The sequence below is a fragment of the Pleurodeles waltl genome, chromosome 3_1 (assembly GCF_031143425.1).
Source record: "Pleurodeles waltl isolate 20211129_DDA chromosome 3_1, aPleWal1.hap1.20221129, whole genome shotgun sequence".
NCBI lineage: Eukaryota > Metazoa > Chordata > Amphibia > Caudata > Salamandridae > Pleurodeles > Pleurodeles waltl.
This window is the reverse complement of record NC_090440.1, coordinates 1,921,757,102-1,921,773,068: the sequence shown is the minus strand read 5'-3', so window position 1 is coordinate 1,921,773,068 and position 15,967 is coordinate 1,921,757,102. Positions and strand designations below refer to the sequence as shown.

General features: G+C 46.6%; 1 protein-coding gene across 2 annotated transcripts in view; it reads left to right on the top strand.

Annotated features, from left to right (window-relative positions):
- Positions 1-15,967, top strand: part of SMG6 (SMG6 nonsense mediated mRNA decay factor) — an 890,340-nt gene that overhangs the window by 94,600 nt on the left and 779,773 nt on the right. The gene's annotated exons all lie outside the window — the stretch shown is intronic.

Below are 15,967 nucleotides of genomic sequence, written 5' to 3'. Positions count from 1 at the left end.
GAAGCAGTTGGACCTTTGTGACACTTATGCCTTTTTATTCCTTGACAGAATTGGAAAAATATTTATTTTGAGAACCAGCCTCATAACCTTGCACAAAATACACAGAACATGTTATGTACTATTCTGCTACAAAGTCATATTATTATAAAAATTAATTAAAACTTTAATGCGGCATCGTCAAATAATGTTAAACAATGTTCAGTTATGGTCTACCTCCCATAAAAACTAAGTTGTTTTGACTAACTTTTCAGAGCAGTTCTACTCATAGAAAACTTTCAACCATGCAATTTTGTCTTTTATTAGCCATGTTCAATGGCTATACCTAGCAAAAAGGGTATGATAGCTCTAGAGTCAGATTTGTTGCCTTTTTCTTAGGAATGCAGGGGCAGTCCATGGTTTCTGTGTAGTATTCTCTCTGTATTTTCTGTTGTTTACTCTGCTGCCAAAGGGCCACAGTAGTGTTTCATACCAATTTGTCACCCAGCTTTCGCAGGCTATTCGCCTCAAACACTCAACACTTACTCCAGGAGTTGGAAAGGGTTATAAAATCTGATTCAATAAGAGACAGGAAATATTATATAAGTACATAGTATGTAAAAGGAAGATGCACACTAAAAACAGAAGTCAACAACTCCTTTTGGGGCTGAGATAAAACTCTCTCTGTTGTTAGAAAATATTAGCTTTAGATTTTGCATGATGTTGACCCCATAGCCAGAGTTATGGGGCATATGGTACAGGTTGGCTTGCGGATCAGCAGAAGTGATCTGGTTCTGTGGTTTTAGTGAGTGCTAAACTAATGTAGAAGGTTCTAAAATGTAGTCAGTGTGGTACAGACATAGTTACTACGGACTCAGCTCAGGTACCAGACCAGACCAAGCTTTAGTAGAACATAGCTTCCAAGGCTGGAATAAAATGCTGCACCCATAAAAATGGAAGATGACTAGACTGACATTTTTCACCATGGAAAGGTAGGTCCCAAACACTAGTGAAGCCCCACCCAGCCAAGCCTCTACTGCTCTTGACGATAATGTCCTTCCAGTTAGGGATCCAGTCCACAAAGTCATAGTCACTGAAGACCTAGCTTGTAGTGCTGATTTAAGGATGTGTTATACAGTTCCAATTAAGATAATAGGACTGCATATCAGAGCAGCAGCACTTCATAATGTGAGGACTATGTCCTTCCACACCATCAGAAGCTGTCTGCCCAATTCCTGGCTAGCTCACAGTGCCCCATCCGAAACCCTAACCTTACTGGGGTGGACGGTGATTATGGCAATCTAAACATGGCACTCTGATCCGGAAGGGAATCATAGAAACAAATCTTACCCTTTCTTTTTCTTACTCATGCATGCCCAGGTGAAAACGCAAAAGAAATAGGAGATAGGTTTTCAATACATTTATTGAAATAATCGTAGTCTTGCAGAGAGAGAATGCGCTGGTAAAGAGAATAAATAATACAATCAAAGTAAATGGTTTCTAGATATTCCTACATATCCTAAGCATATTCTGAGAGCATAGTGGTTGTACCTTCTGCCTTTACCCGATCTAAGAGGATAGCCGTAGCCCCCATACCTGAAGAACTGAATCATGAATCGGTCCGCAGTGTGAATGGCAGTCCTTTCTGCAGACTGGAACATCAGCCTCAGCAGAGCTGTATGTCGAAGACAGCATTTGTCCCCAGACAATCGCACCCGGAGTGCCCCCCTGCCCCTTCCAGGTCAGTGCATTCTTCATATAATCAAAATGACACTGTGGTAAAGGCACAGTAGTTCACAGACACCTTCAGAGTATCTAGCAGCCTCAAGTTCATTTTTAAATAATAACGGTGTCATTTTCCTTTTAAAGTTAAATTAAAGCTGTTTTTATTTTACATTATTATTATCAGGCTGCAGATAGGGTCTGATAATGAGCACTGCTCGGTCAGCTTTATGACAGGCTGAAGCACAGAGGTGAAGAACTGAAGCACTGTGGTATTTAGTTCTTAAGAGTCCTTGTCACCTCAATATTGTAGCGTGAGAAAAACAAATATGTTTCTGAATGCCTTTTAATTGGAGAAAATTTAAATGAGAATTTACCATAATGATTCAGTTAACTCTCCCATTTCAAGGTGCTGCATTTACAAACAGCAAGCCTCCCGCTCCCAGCGGCAAGTAGACACTGGGCTATATTTAAAACTGAAACATACAGTCATTTTCTTAAATGGGAGAAATTTAAAGTGAAGAAAAATATTTCTCCACCTTCAAGCAAGCTGATTACAGCTTAATATTTACTGAAGCATATTTTTTCACTTTAAATTCGTCCAGTTTAAACAAATGGCTGCTTTTTCTGTTATAAATAAGGCACTGTGTCTTCAGGCGACTGAGAAAGATGTTTGGCGTTTGTAAATGTGACAATTGGAGATGGGAGAAATTTAAATGATGAGTTTTATGGAATCCATTTAAACATAAAGTTAACACTTTAGGGTAATTCTGTCCTGTTGCAAAGTGTCACCTTTGCACACAGCAGGAATCTTGCTCCCAGTGGCTGGTAGACACATTGCCATATTTATAACTGAAAAATACAGCCAATTATTTTAAGTGGGAGCGGGCGACGTGGTAGAAATTGGAGACATTTAAAGGGTAGAAAAACGTTCTATAATATAAACATTTTGCAGAACATGTTTTTGCACTTTCTGTCTCCCTATTTAAAACAAACATTTGCAATGCAATATGCCTTGCATTTGCTTGAGTTAGAGCTATTGGCATTGTAAATTAATAACTGGACTTTTCTTGCCACATAAATTGGTCAACCCTGCCTTATAATTTCATCTTTTCCTGCCATATAATTCCAGTGGCCCTGCATATAGCTAAAGCACTTCGATTTACCTCTGTCTGCAGCAAAAAATGAAAATGCTGCCATTTAGCATCCTAATTTAAATCTGCCATGCTAATTCCAGTAGAATTCCAATAGAATACCACTTTCACCACCCTACCATCAGAGTTGCTGTCTAGCTAACACAATCCCCCCAAAAAAGACACAAGGCAGCCACAGAGGAGAAATAAACTTGAAGGGTCACCCAAATATATAAAGAGTGTTCAAACTGTCATAGTATAATAAGGATGCTAAGTTGGCCTGAATTATGGTCACAACTGTAATAAGGAGAATTATTAACACGTATACAATGATCATATAATCCTTTATCAGAAATAAACTTTTGGCATTAGACTGTAATGCTCACTGTAATGCTCAAACAACCCCTAGAGGGCACCATAACAAAAGTATTCTTTGTTAGTAATATGGTCATGTAACCATATTGTTAGCCCCTAGAGGGCATAACTCCATGAATAAAACAGGAGAAAGTAATTAGTGTAACCAAATACTTAGCTCCTAGAGGGCGTTTTTAGGGCTAGCAGGCCTACTGCAATGATATTACAAACAAGACCTTTAAAACAAAACTTCTCGCAGCTGTAAAACAAATTTCTAGCCATGAGAAAGCTTAAAATACGCTGAATGGTGGGAGAAGTTATTATTTTGGTGTCCCCCCTAACCTAGTGTGGCGTCCCAGAGATGACGTAGACACCGAGAGTGTTTTGAAGGTGGTCCCATTGTCCTAGCAACACCACAAACTGAGTTATGAGCAAAAATGTTTTGGAAATGTAATGCCCTGCAAAGCATGTTTTTGTGCCGCAAATATTATAGTATGTTGATTGCAATGCTCACAAAAGCCCTTAAAGGTCCCAACAATAAGAATAGCATTTGAAAGAAACATGGTCATATAACCATACAGCCAACTCTTAGAAAGCATAACCACATGAAAAAAGAATGGGAGAAAGTAATGCAGTGTAACAATATATTTAGCCCCTAGAGGGCATAGTGCAAACACATTTTCAAGGCTATCAGGCCTATTGCAATGTTATTACAAACAAGGCCCATGAAACATAACTTCTCCCAGCTGTAAAACAAAAGTTCCAGCCATTATGATGAATGTTGGTAGATGTTATTATTTTGGAGTCCCCACTATCATAGTGTCGGGAACCAGAAATGATGTAGACAGAAAGAGCACATTATGGTCAGTGTTTTGAAGATGGTTCCATTGTCCTTGGATCACCAAAGGCTGAGTTGTGAGCTAACATGTTTTGTAAAATAAATCCCCTGCAAAGCACTATTGGGAAAGTTTCTGTGCCACAGATATTTTAATATGTTGATATGACTGTAATGCTTAGAACAACCCCTAAAGGACACCACTATTAAAGTAGCATTTGTAAGAAACATGGACATGAAACTTAATAGTTAGCCCCTAGATGGCATAACCACACACAAAATTGGCAATAAATAATGCAATGTAACCATATGTTTAGCCCCTAGAGGGCATAGTGCTTTACACATTTTCAAGGCTAGCAGGCCTAGTGCTATGATATTACAAACAAGGCCTATGAAACATAACTTCTCCCAGCTGTAAAACAAAATTTCTAGCCGTGAGAGAGCTCAAAACGAAAATGAATGGTGGTAGGGGCTATTATTTTGGGGTCCCCGCTAACCCCTCCCCACTAACCTAGAAAGAGTGAGTCGTGCTGAACATTTTGGTGGTTGCCCCTTTTTCCTAGAACCACCACAGGCTGAGTTAGGAGCAAAAATATTTTGTAGAAGTAATGCCCTGCAAAGCATTATGGGGCACGTTTTCAGAGTGCAGTGGATTATGTAGTATTGGCTCTCTCACTGTGCCGGGAGTACCACTTTAGCTTTGAGGATTTCTGTTTTAAGTAAAACATTTACCAATTTCAAGTGTTTAAACCTCTTCTGTGCCTTGGACGAGATGATCTCGTCCAAGGCTACAGTTCCCCTGTGCCTTGGACGAGATCATCTCGTCCATGGCACAGGGGAACTTGGGGGCGCGCTAGCGCGCCCCCCGTGCACCCCCCCTTCCCCCCCCAAGTCGGGGATGGAAGGGGAAGACCTTCCCCTTCCACCCCCGACCCCCCCCACCCCCCCCTGTGACGTCAGCGCGCGCGCGCTGATGTGTCACAGGGGCCTCCCTCGTCGCGCTGGAAGCTCTGCTTCCAGCGCGATTGAAAAAGAAATGCAAAAGCATTTCTTTTTCAATCACTTGGGAGGCCCGGAGGGGCTTCAAAGGGAAGGAAAAGTATTTCCTTCCCTTTGAAGTCCCTCCGAGGGTTTCAAAAGCCGGATTGCTTGCAATCCGGCTTTTGAAACCCCACTAGACACCAGGGATTTTTTTTTTTTTCTTAGAAATTGACAAAAGGGAGCGACCCCTTGGGCAAGGGTCGCTCCCAGGGGGGGCATTTTTTTGAAAAGGCCTTTTCTGCCCCCCCTGGGGGCAGATCGGCCTTATTAGGCCGATCTGCCCCCAGGGGGGGCAGAAACCTCTAGGCACCAGGGACCATTTTTTTTTGTTTTGTTTCATTTTTTTTTTATTGAGGTGGGGAGCGACCCCTTAGGCAAGGGTCGTTCCCCTTGGGGGAAAATTATATTTTGGCCATTTCTGCCCCCCTTGGGGGCAGATTGGCCTATTTTGATGAGGCCAATCTGCCCCCAAGGGGGGTAGAAACCACTAGACACCAGGGATTATTTTTTTTTTTTATTGTTATTGACAAAAGGGAGCGACCCCTTGGGCAAGGGTCGCTCCCAGGGGGGCATATTTTCGGGAAGGCCTTTTCTGCCCCCCCTGGGGGCAGATCGGCCTACTATTAGGCCGATCTGCCCCCAGGGGGGGCAGAAACCTCTAGGCACCAGGGACCATTTTTTTTTTTTTTTTTCATTTTTTTTTTTTTTTGGTGGGGAGCGACCCCTTAGGCAAGGGTCGCTCCCCTTGGGGGAAAATTATATTTTGCCCATTTCTGCCCCCCTTGGGGGCAGATTGGCCTATTTTGATGAGGCCAATCTGCCCCCAAGGGGGGTAGAAACCACTAGACACCAGGGAGTTTTTTCTTTGCGTGAATTTCACGCAAAGGGAGCGACCACTTAGGCAAGGGTCGCTCCCTGGGGGGGAGGGGAATTTATTTTAGGCCATTTCTGCCCCCCCTGGGGGGGAAGAAACCTCTAGGCGCCAGGGCAAATTTTTTTTTTGTATTTTTTTTTGTTCTTTTTTTTTTTTTTAGAGATGGGGAGCGACCCATCAGGCAAGGGTCGCTCCCCTGGGGGGCAAATTGTATTTAGACCATTTCTGCCCCCCTGGGGGCAGATTGGCCGATTTTAGGTCCGCAGGGGGAGCGACCCCGTAGGCAAGGGTCGCTCCCGGGGGGGGGGGGGGGGGGGTGGGGGGGCAAATTTATTTTAGGCCATTTCTGCCCCCCCGGGGGACAGATCAGCCTATTATTAGGCCGAACTGCCCCCGGGGGGGGGGCAGAACACTCTAGGCGCCAGGGCAATTTTTTTTTGTTGTTTTTTTTTTTTGTTGTTCCTTTTTTTGCCTGATGGGGAGCGACCCATCAGGCAAGGGTCGCTCCCCTGGGGGGGCAAATTGTATTTAGACCATTTCTGCCCCCCTGGGGGCAGATTGGCCAATTTTAGGTCAATCTGCCCCCAAGGGGGCAGAAATCACTAGGCACCGGGGATTTGTTTTTTGGCGCCAATGTCACGCAGGGGGAGCGACCCCGTAGGCAAGGGTCGCTCCCGGTGGGGGGGTGGGGGTTGGGGGGGCAAATTTATTTTAGGCCATTTCTGCCCCCCGGGGGACAGATCGGCCTATTATTAGGCCGAACTGAACTCGGGGGGGGGGGCAGAACACTCTAGGCGCCAGGGCAATTTTTTTTTTGTGTTTTTTTTTTTTGTTGTTTCTTTTTTTAGGAATGGTGAGCGACCCATCAGGCAAGGGTCGCTCCCCTGGGGGGGGCAAATTGTATTTAGACCATTTCTGCCCCCCTGGGGGCAGATTGGCCAATTTTAGGTCAATCTGCCCCCAAGGGGGCAGAAACCACTAGGCACCGGGGATTTGTTTTTTGGCGCCAATGTCACGCAGGGGGAGCGACCCCGTAGGCAAGGGTCGCTCCCGGGGGGGGGGGGGGGGGGTTGGGGGGGCAAATTTATTTTAGGCCATTTCTGCCCCCCCGGGGGACAGATCGGCCTATTATTAGGCCGAACTGCCCCCCGGGGGGGGGGGGGGCAGAACACTCTAGGCACCAGGGCAATTTTTTTTTTGTGTGTTTTTTTTTTGTTGTTTCTTTTTTTAGAGATGGGGAGCGACCCATCAGGCAAGGGTCGCTCCCCTGGGGGGGCAAATTGTATTTAGACCATTTCTGCCCCCCTGGGGGCAGATTTGTCAATTTTAGGTCAATCTGCCCCCAAGGGGACAGAAACCACTAGGCACCGGGGATTTGTTTTTTGGCGCCAATGTCACGCAGGGGGAGCGACCCCGTAGGCAAGGGTCGCTCCCGGGGGGGGGGTGGGTGTTGGGGGGGCAAATTTATTTTAGGCCATTTCTGCCCCCCCCCCCCCCTGGGGCCGGCTGAGCTACAGGCCAAACACCACAGGTAGGCACCTTGCAAAAAACACCTCTGTTTTCTGTGAAAAAATATGTTGTGTCCACGTTGTGTTTTGGGCCATTTCCTTTTGTGGGCGCTAGGCCTACCCACAGAAGTGATGTACCATTTTTATCGAGAGACTTAGGGGAACGCTGGGTGGAAGGAAATTTGTGGCTCCTCTCAGATTCCAGAACTTTCTGTCACCGAAATGAGAGGAAAAAGTGTTTTTTGGGCCACATTTTGATGTTTGCAAAGGATTCTGGGTAACATAACCTGGTCAGAGCCCCGCAAGTCACCCCATCTTGGATTCCCCTGGGTTTCTAGTTTTCAAAAATGCACTGGTTTGCTAGGTTTCCTCAGGTGTCGGCTGAGCTACAGGCCAAAATCCACAGGTAGGCACTGCTTTTTATAAAAAAATGTGATGTGTCCACGTTGTGTTTTGGGCCCTTTCCTTTCGTGGGCGCTAGTCCTACCCACACAAGTGAGGTATCATTTTTATCGGGAGACTTGGGGGAACGCTGGGTAGAAGGAAATTTGTGGCTCCTCTCAGATTCCAGAACTTTCTGCCACAGAAATGTGAGTAACATGTGTATTTTTAGCCAAATTTTGAGGTTTGCAAAGTATTCTGGGTAACAGAACCTGGTCCGAGCCCCGCAAGTCACCCCTCCTTGGATTCCCCTAGGTCTCTAGTTTTCAGAAATGCACAGGTTTGGTAGGTTTCCGTAGGTGCCGGCTGAGCTAGAGGCCAAAATCTACAGGTAGGCACTTCGCAAAAAACACCTCTGTTTTTTTCCAAAATTTAGGATGTGTCCACGTTGCGCTTTGGGGTGTTTCCTGTCGCCGGCGCTAGGCCTACCCACGCAAGTGAGGTATCATTTTTATCTGGAGACTTGGGGGAACGCTGGGTGGAAGGAAATTTGTAGCTCCTCTCAGATTCCAGAACTTTCTGCCACAGAAATGTGAGGGACATGTGTTTTTTTAGCCAAATTTTGAGGTTTGCAAAGGATTCTGGGTAACAGAACCTGGTCCGAGCCCCGCAAGTCACCCCTCCTTGGATTCCCCTAGGTCTCTAGTTTTCAGAAATGCACAGGTTTGGTAGGTTTCCCTAGGTGCCGGCTGAGCTAGAGGCCAAAATCTACAGGTAGGCACTTCGCAAAAAACACCTCTGTTTTTTTCCAAAATTTAGGATGTCCACGTTGCGCTTTGGGGTGTTTCCTGTCGCCGGCGCAAGGCCTACCCACGCAAGTGAGGTATCATTTTTATCGGGAGACTTGGGGGAACGCTGGGTGGAAGGAAATTTGTGGCTCCTCTCAGATTCCAGAACTTTCTGCCACAGAAATGTGAGGAACATGTGTTTTTTTAGCCAAATTTTGAGGTTTGCAAAGGATTCTGGGTAACAGAACCTGGTCCGAGCCACACAAGTCACCCCTCCTTGGATTCCCCTAGGTCTCTAGTTTTCAGAAATGTACAGGTTTGGTAGGTTTCCCTAGGTGGCGGCTGAGCTAGAGGCCAAAATCTCCAGGTAGTCACTTTGCTAAAAACAGCTCTGTTTTCTGTGATGTGTCCACGTTGTGTTTTGGGGCATATCCTGTCGCGGGCGCTAGGCCTACCCACACAAGTGAGGTATCATTTTTATCGGGAGACGTGGGGGAACGCTGGGTGGAAGGAAATTTGTGGCTCCTCTCAGATTCCAGAACTTTCTGACACAGAAATGTGAGGAACATGTGTTTTTTTAGCCAAATTTTGAGATTTGCAAAGGATTCTGGGTAACAGAACCTGGTCCGAGCCCCGCAAGTCACCCCTCCTTGGATTCCCCTAGGTCTCTAGTTTTCAGAAATGCACAGGTTTGGTAGGTTTCCCTAGGTGGCGGCTGAGCTAGAGGCCAAAATCTACAGGTAGTCACTTTGCTTAAAACAGCTCTGTTTTCTGTGATATGTCCACGTTGTGTTTTGGGGCATATCCTGTCGCGGGCGCTAGGCCTACCCACACAAGTGAGGTATCATTTTTATCGGGAGACGTGGGGGAACGCTGGGTGGAAGGAAATTTGTGGCTCCTCTCAGATTCCAGAACTTTCTGCCACAGAAATGTGAGGAACATGTGTTTTTTTAGCCAAATTTTGAGATTTGCAAAGGATTCTGGGTAACAGAACCTGGTCCGAGCCCCGCAAGTCACCCCTCCTTGGATTCCCCTAGGTCTCTACTTTTCAGAAATGCACAGGTTTGGTAGGTTTCCCTAGGTGGCGGCTGAGCTAGAGGCCAAAATCTACAGGTAGTCACTTTGCTTAAAACAGCTCTGTTTTCTGTGATATGTCCACGTTGTGTTTTGGGGCATATCCTGTCGCGGGCGCTAGGCCTACCCACACAAGTGAGGTATCATTTTTATCGGGAGACGTGGGGGAACGCTGGGTGGAAGGAAATTTGTGGCTCCTCTCAGATTCCAGAACTTTCTGCCACAGAAATGTGAGGAACATGTGTTTTTTTAGCCAAATTTTGAGGTTTGCAAAGGATTCTGGGTAACAGAACCTGGTCCGAGCCCCGCAAGTCACCCCTCCTTGGATTCCCCTAGGTCTCTAGTTTTCAGAAATGCACAGGTTTGGTAGGTTTCCCTAGGTGGCGGCTGAGCTAGAGGCCAAAATCTACAGGTAGTCACTTTGCTAAAAACAGCTCTGTTTTCTGTGATATGTCCACGTTGTGTTTTGGGGCATATCCTGTCGCGGGCGCTAGGCCTACCCACACAAGTGAGGTATCATTTTTATCGGGAGACGTGGGGGAACGCTGGGTGGAAGGAAATTTGTGGCTCCTCTCAGATTCCAGAACTTTCTGCCACAGAAATGTGAGGAACATGTGTTTTTTTAGCCAAATTTTGAGATTTGCAAAGGATTCTGGGTAACAGAACCTGGTCCGAGCCCCGCAAGTCACCCCTCCTTGGATTCCCCTAGGTCTCTAGTTTTCAGAAATGCACAGGTTTGGTAGGTTTCCCTAGGTGGCGGCTGAGCTAGAGGCCAAAATCTACAGGTAGTCACTTTGCTAAAAACAGCTCTGTTTTCTGTGATATGTCCACGTTGTGTTTTGGGGCATATCCTGTCGCGGGCGCAAGCCTACCCACACAAGTGAGGTATCATTTTTATCGGGAGACGTGGGGGAACGCTGGGTGGAAGGAAATTTGTGGCTCCTCTCAGATTCCAGAACTTTCTGCCACAGAAATGTGAGGAACATGTGTTTTTTTAGCCAAATTTTGAGGTTTGCAAAGGATTCTGGGTAACAGAACCTGGTCCGAGCCCCGCTAGTCACCCCTCCTTGGATTCCCCTAGGTCTCTAGTTTTCAGAAATGCACAGGTTTGGTAGGTTTCCCTAGGTGGCGGCTGAGCTAGAGGCCAAAATCTACAGGTAGTCACTTTGCTAAAAACAGCTCTTTTTTCTGTGATATGTCCACGTTGTGTTTTGGGGCATACCCTGTCGCGGGCGCTAGGCCTACCCACACAAGTGAGGTATCATTTTTATCGGGAGACGTGGGGGAACGCTGGGTGGAAGGAAATTTGTGGCTCCTCTCAGATTCCAGAACTTTCTGCCACAGAAATGTGAGGAACATGTGTTTTTTTAGCCAAATTTTGAGGTTTGCAAAGGATTCTGGGTAACAGAACCTGGTCCGAGCCACACAAGTCACCCCTCCTTGGATTCCCCTAGGTCTCTAGTTTTCAGAAATGCACAGGTTTGGTAGGTTTCCCTAGGTGGCGGCTGAGCTAGAGGCCAAAATCTACAGGTAGTCACTTTGCTAAAAACAGCTCTGTTTTCTGTGATGTGTCCACGTTGTGTTTTGGGGCATATCCTGTCGCGGGTGCTTGGCCTACCCACACAAGTGAGGTATCATTTTTATCGGGAGACGTGGGGGAACGCTGGGTGGAAGGAAATTTGTGGCTCCTCTCAGATTCCAGAACTTTCTGCCACAGGAATGTGAGGAACATGTGTTTTTTTAGCCAAATTTTGAGGTTTGCAAAGGATTCTGGGTAACAGAACCTGGTCCGAGCCACACAAGTCACCCCTCCTTGGATTCCCCTAGGTCTCTAGTTTTCAGAAATGCACAGGTTTGGTAGGTTTCCCTAGGTGGCGGCTGAGCTAGAGGCCAAAATCTACAGGTAGTCACTTTGCTAAAAACAGCTCTTTTTTCTGTGATATGTCCACGTTGTGTTTTGGGGCATATCCTGTCGCGGGCGCTAGGCCTACCCACACAAGTGAGGTATCATTTTTATCGGGAGACGTGGGGGAACGCTGGGTGGAAGGAAATTTGTGGCTCCTCTCAGATTCCAGAACTTTCTGCCACAGAAATGTGAGGAACATGTGTTTTTTTAGCCAAATTTTGAGGTTTGCAAAGGATTCTGGGTAACAGAACCTGGTCCGAGCCACACAAGTCACCCCTCCTTGGATTCCCCTAGGTCTCTAGTTTTCAGAAATGCACAGGTTTGGTAGGTTTCCCTAGGTGGCGGCTGAGCTAGAGGCCAAAATCTACAGGTAGTCACTTTGCTAAAAACAGCTCTGTTTTCTGTGATGTGTCCACGTTGTGTTTTGGGGCATATCCTGTCGCGGGTGCTTGGCCTACCCACACAAGTGAGGTATCATTTTTATCGGGAGACGTGGGGGAACGCTGGGTGGAAGGAAATTTGTGGCTCCTCTCAGATTCCAGAACTTTCTGCCACAGGAATGTGAGGAACATGTGTTTTTTTAGCCAAATTTTGAGGTTTGCAAAGGATTCTGGGTAACAGAACCTGGTCCGAGCCACACAAGTCACCCCTCCTTGGATTCCCCTAGGTCTCTAGTTTTCAGAAATGCACAGGTTTGGTAGGTTTCCCTAGGTGGCGGCTGAGCTAGAGGCCAAAATCTACAGGTAGTCACTTTGCTAAAAACAGCTCTGTTTTCTGTGATGTGTCCACGTTGTGTTTTGGGGCATATCCTGTCGCTGGTGCTAGGCCTACCCACACAAGTGAGGTACCATTTTTATCGGGAGACTTGGGGGAACATAGATTAGCAAAACAAGTACTATTGCCCCTTGTCTTTCTCTACATTTTTTCCTTCCAAATATAGGAGTGTGTGTAAAAAAGACATCTATTTGAGAAATTCCCTGTAATTCACGTGCTACTATGGTCACCCCGGAATTCAGAGATGTGCAAATAACCACTGCTCCTCAACACCTTATCTTGTGCCCTTTTTGGAAATGCAAAGGTTTTCTTGATAGCAATTTTTTACTCCTTATATTTCAGCAAATGAATTGCTGTATACCCGGTATAGAATGAAAACGCACTGCAGGGTGCAGCCCATTTATTGGCTCTGGGTTCCTCGGGTTCTTGATGAACCTACAAACCCTATATATCCCCGCAACCAGAGGAGTCCAGCAGACGTAACGGTATATTGCTTTCGATAATCTGACATTGCAGGGAAAAGTTACAGAGTAAAACGTAGAGAAAAATTGATGGTTTTTTCACCTCAATTTCAATATTTTTCTTTTTCAGCTGTTATTTTCTGTAGGAAACCCTTGTAGGATCTACACAAATGACCCCTTGCTGAATTCAGAATTTTGTCTACTTTTCAGAAATGTTTAGGTTTCTGGGATCCAGCATTGGTTTCATGACCATTCCTGTCACTGACTGGAAGGAGGCTGAAAGCACAAAAAATTGCACAAATGGGGTATGCCCCAGTAAAATGCAAAAATTGTGTTGAAAAATTGGGTTTTCTGATTCAAGTCTGCCTGTTCCTGAAAGCTGGGAAGCTGCTGAGTTTAGCACCGCAAACCCTTTGTTGATGCCATTTTCAGGGGAAAAACCACAAGCCTTCTTCTGCAGCCACTTTTTCCAATTTTTTTGAAAAAAACGAAATTTTCACTGTATTTTGGCCAATTTCTTGGCCTCCTTCAGGGGAACCCACAAAGTCTGGGTACCTCTAGAATCCCTAGGATGTTGGAAAAAAAGGACGCAAATTTGGCTTGGTTAGCTTATGTGGACAAAAAGTTATGAGGGCCTAAGCGCGAACTGCCCCAAATAGGCAAAAAAAGGCCTGGCACAGGAGGGGGAAAAGGCCTGGCAGCGAAGGGGTTAAGGGGAGAGGCACAAGAAATGACTGTCAACAATGTGACCAGTGCTCCAGTAGTGTTGATTGAGTTCACGCTGTTGTGCCTGTTTACGCTGTGAGCGCCATGGCCACCATGCAGCAAGAAGGGGAGAGCCAAAAAAAATAGTTTGCCCACTCTGAAGTATATCTGCAATCATGCAATAATCCATGTAACAGGGGCAAGCCTGCAAGGCGTGACAAAAACAGCCTCCGGATGGGACAAACATAAAGCGTTTACCAATGACATCAATTGATTTTTGAAGGGCAAGCCCACGAATAAATGAAAGTGATGGGTGTGAGGTAGGCATGGTTAAAAGCCTGCAATACTTCAAACAGGTCAAAGTGTTTGCACGCTCGACTTAAAAGTGAATGTATGTTTGTGCTATGCATGTAGCAGTGACAAATGTGCGAAAGGTATGCCCTGTTCCACAAGTACATACAACACAGGCTCTCGGTCACCCATACACATATATACCATTCCTACTCATACATCCACAGAGACTATTCTCTCACTGACACATATGGCAGCCCTGTTATAATGCCCCTAATCAAATACTTTTATTCAAACCATAGTACGTGGTTCTATGGACATTAGGCTTCAGTAGCTCACAATGATTTTCACTGATCTGAAACAAGTCACTACAGAAAAGGTTGGAGACCCCTGGTCTAGGTGTTATAAGCTGACTCTGGAAAACACAAGTACTAAGATACCTTGTACTGTGTGTAAAGAAATGGCTCCCTGTTGCAGTTACCCCCCACTTTTTGCCTGATACTGATGCTGACTTGACTGAGAAGTGTGCTGGGACCCTGCTAACCAGGCCCCAGCACCAGTGTTCTTTCACCTAAAATGTACCATTGTCTCCACAATTGGCACAACCCTGGCACCCAGGTAAGTCCCTTGTAACTGGTACCCCTGGTACCAAGGGCCCTGATGCCAGGGAAGGTCTCTAAGGGCTGCAGCATGTCTTATGCCACCCTAGGGACCCCTCACTCAGCACAGACACACTGCTTGCCAGCTTGTGTGTGCTGATGGGACAAAATGAGTAAGTCGACATGGCACTCCCCTCAGGGTGCCATGCCCACCTCACACTGCCTGTGGCATAGGTAAGTCACCCCTCTAGCAGGCCTCACAGCCCTAAGGCAGGGTGCACTATACCACAGGTGAGGGCATAGGTGCATGAGCACTATGCCCCTACAGTGTCTAAGCAAAACCTTAGACATTGTAAGTGCAGGGTAGCCATAAGAGTATATGGCCTGGGAGTCTGTCAAAAACGAACTCCGCAGCTCCATAATGGCTACACTGAATACTGGGAAGTTTAGTATCAAACTTCTCAGAATAATAAACCCACACTGATGCCAGTGTTGGATTTATTAAAAAATGCACACAGAGTGCATCTTAGAGATGCCCCCTGTATTTTACCCAATTGTTCAGTGCAGGACTGACTGGTCTGTACCAGCCTGCTGCTGAGAGACGAGTTTCTGACCTCATGCGGTGAGAGCCTTTGTGCTCTCTGAGGACAGAAACAAAGCCTGCTCTGGGTGGAGGTGCTTCACACCTCCCCCTGCAGGAACGGTAACACCTAGCAGTGAGCCTCAAAGGCTCTGGCTTCGTGTTACAATGCCCCAGGGCATTCCAGCTAGTGGAGATGCCCGCCCCCTGGACACAGCCCCCACTTTTGGCGGCAAGTCCAGGAGAGATAATGAGAAAAACAAGGAGGAGCCACTGGCCAGTCAGGACAGCCCCTAAGGCAGCCTGAGCTGAAGTGACTCTGACTTTTAGGAATCCTCCATCTTGCAGATGGAGGATGCCCCCAATAGGGATAGGAATGTGACCCCCTCCCCTTGGGAGGAGGCACAAAGAGGGTGTACCCACCCTCAGGGCTAGTAGCCATTGGCTACTAACCCCCCAGACCTAAAAACGCCCTTAAATTTAGTATTTAAGGGCTTCCCTGAACCTAAGAATTTAGATTCCTGCAACTTACCGAAGAAGAAGACTGCTGAGCTGAAAACCCCTGCAGAAGAAGAAAGAAGACACCAACTGCTTTGGCCCCAGTCCTACCGGCCTGTCTCCTGCCTTCTAAAGAAACCTGCTCCAGCGACGCTTTCTCAAGGACCAGCGACCTCTGAATCCTCAGAGGGCTGCCCTGCTTCAAGAGGAACAAGAAACTCCTGAGGACAGCGGACCTGCTCCAAAAAGACTGCAACTTTGTTACAGAGGAGCAGATTTAAAGACTCCTGCAATCCCCGCAAGAAGCGTGAGACTTGCAACACTGCACCCGGCGACCCCGACTCGACTGGTGGAGAAACAACACCTCAGGGAGGACCCTCCGGCGACTCCGAGACTGTGAGTAACCAAAGTTGTCCCCCCTGAGCCCCCACAGCGACGCCTGCAGAGGGAATCCCGAGGCTCCCCCT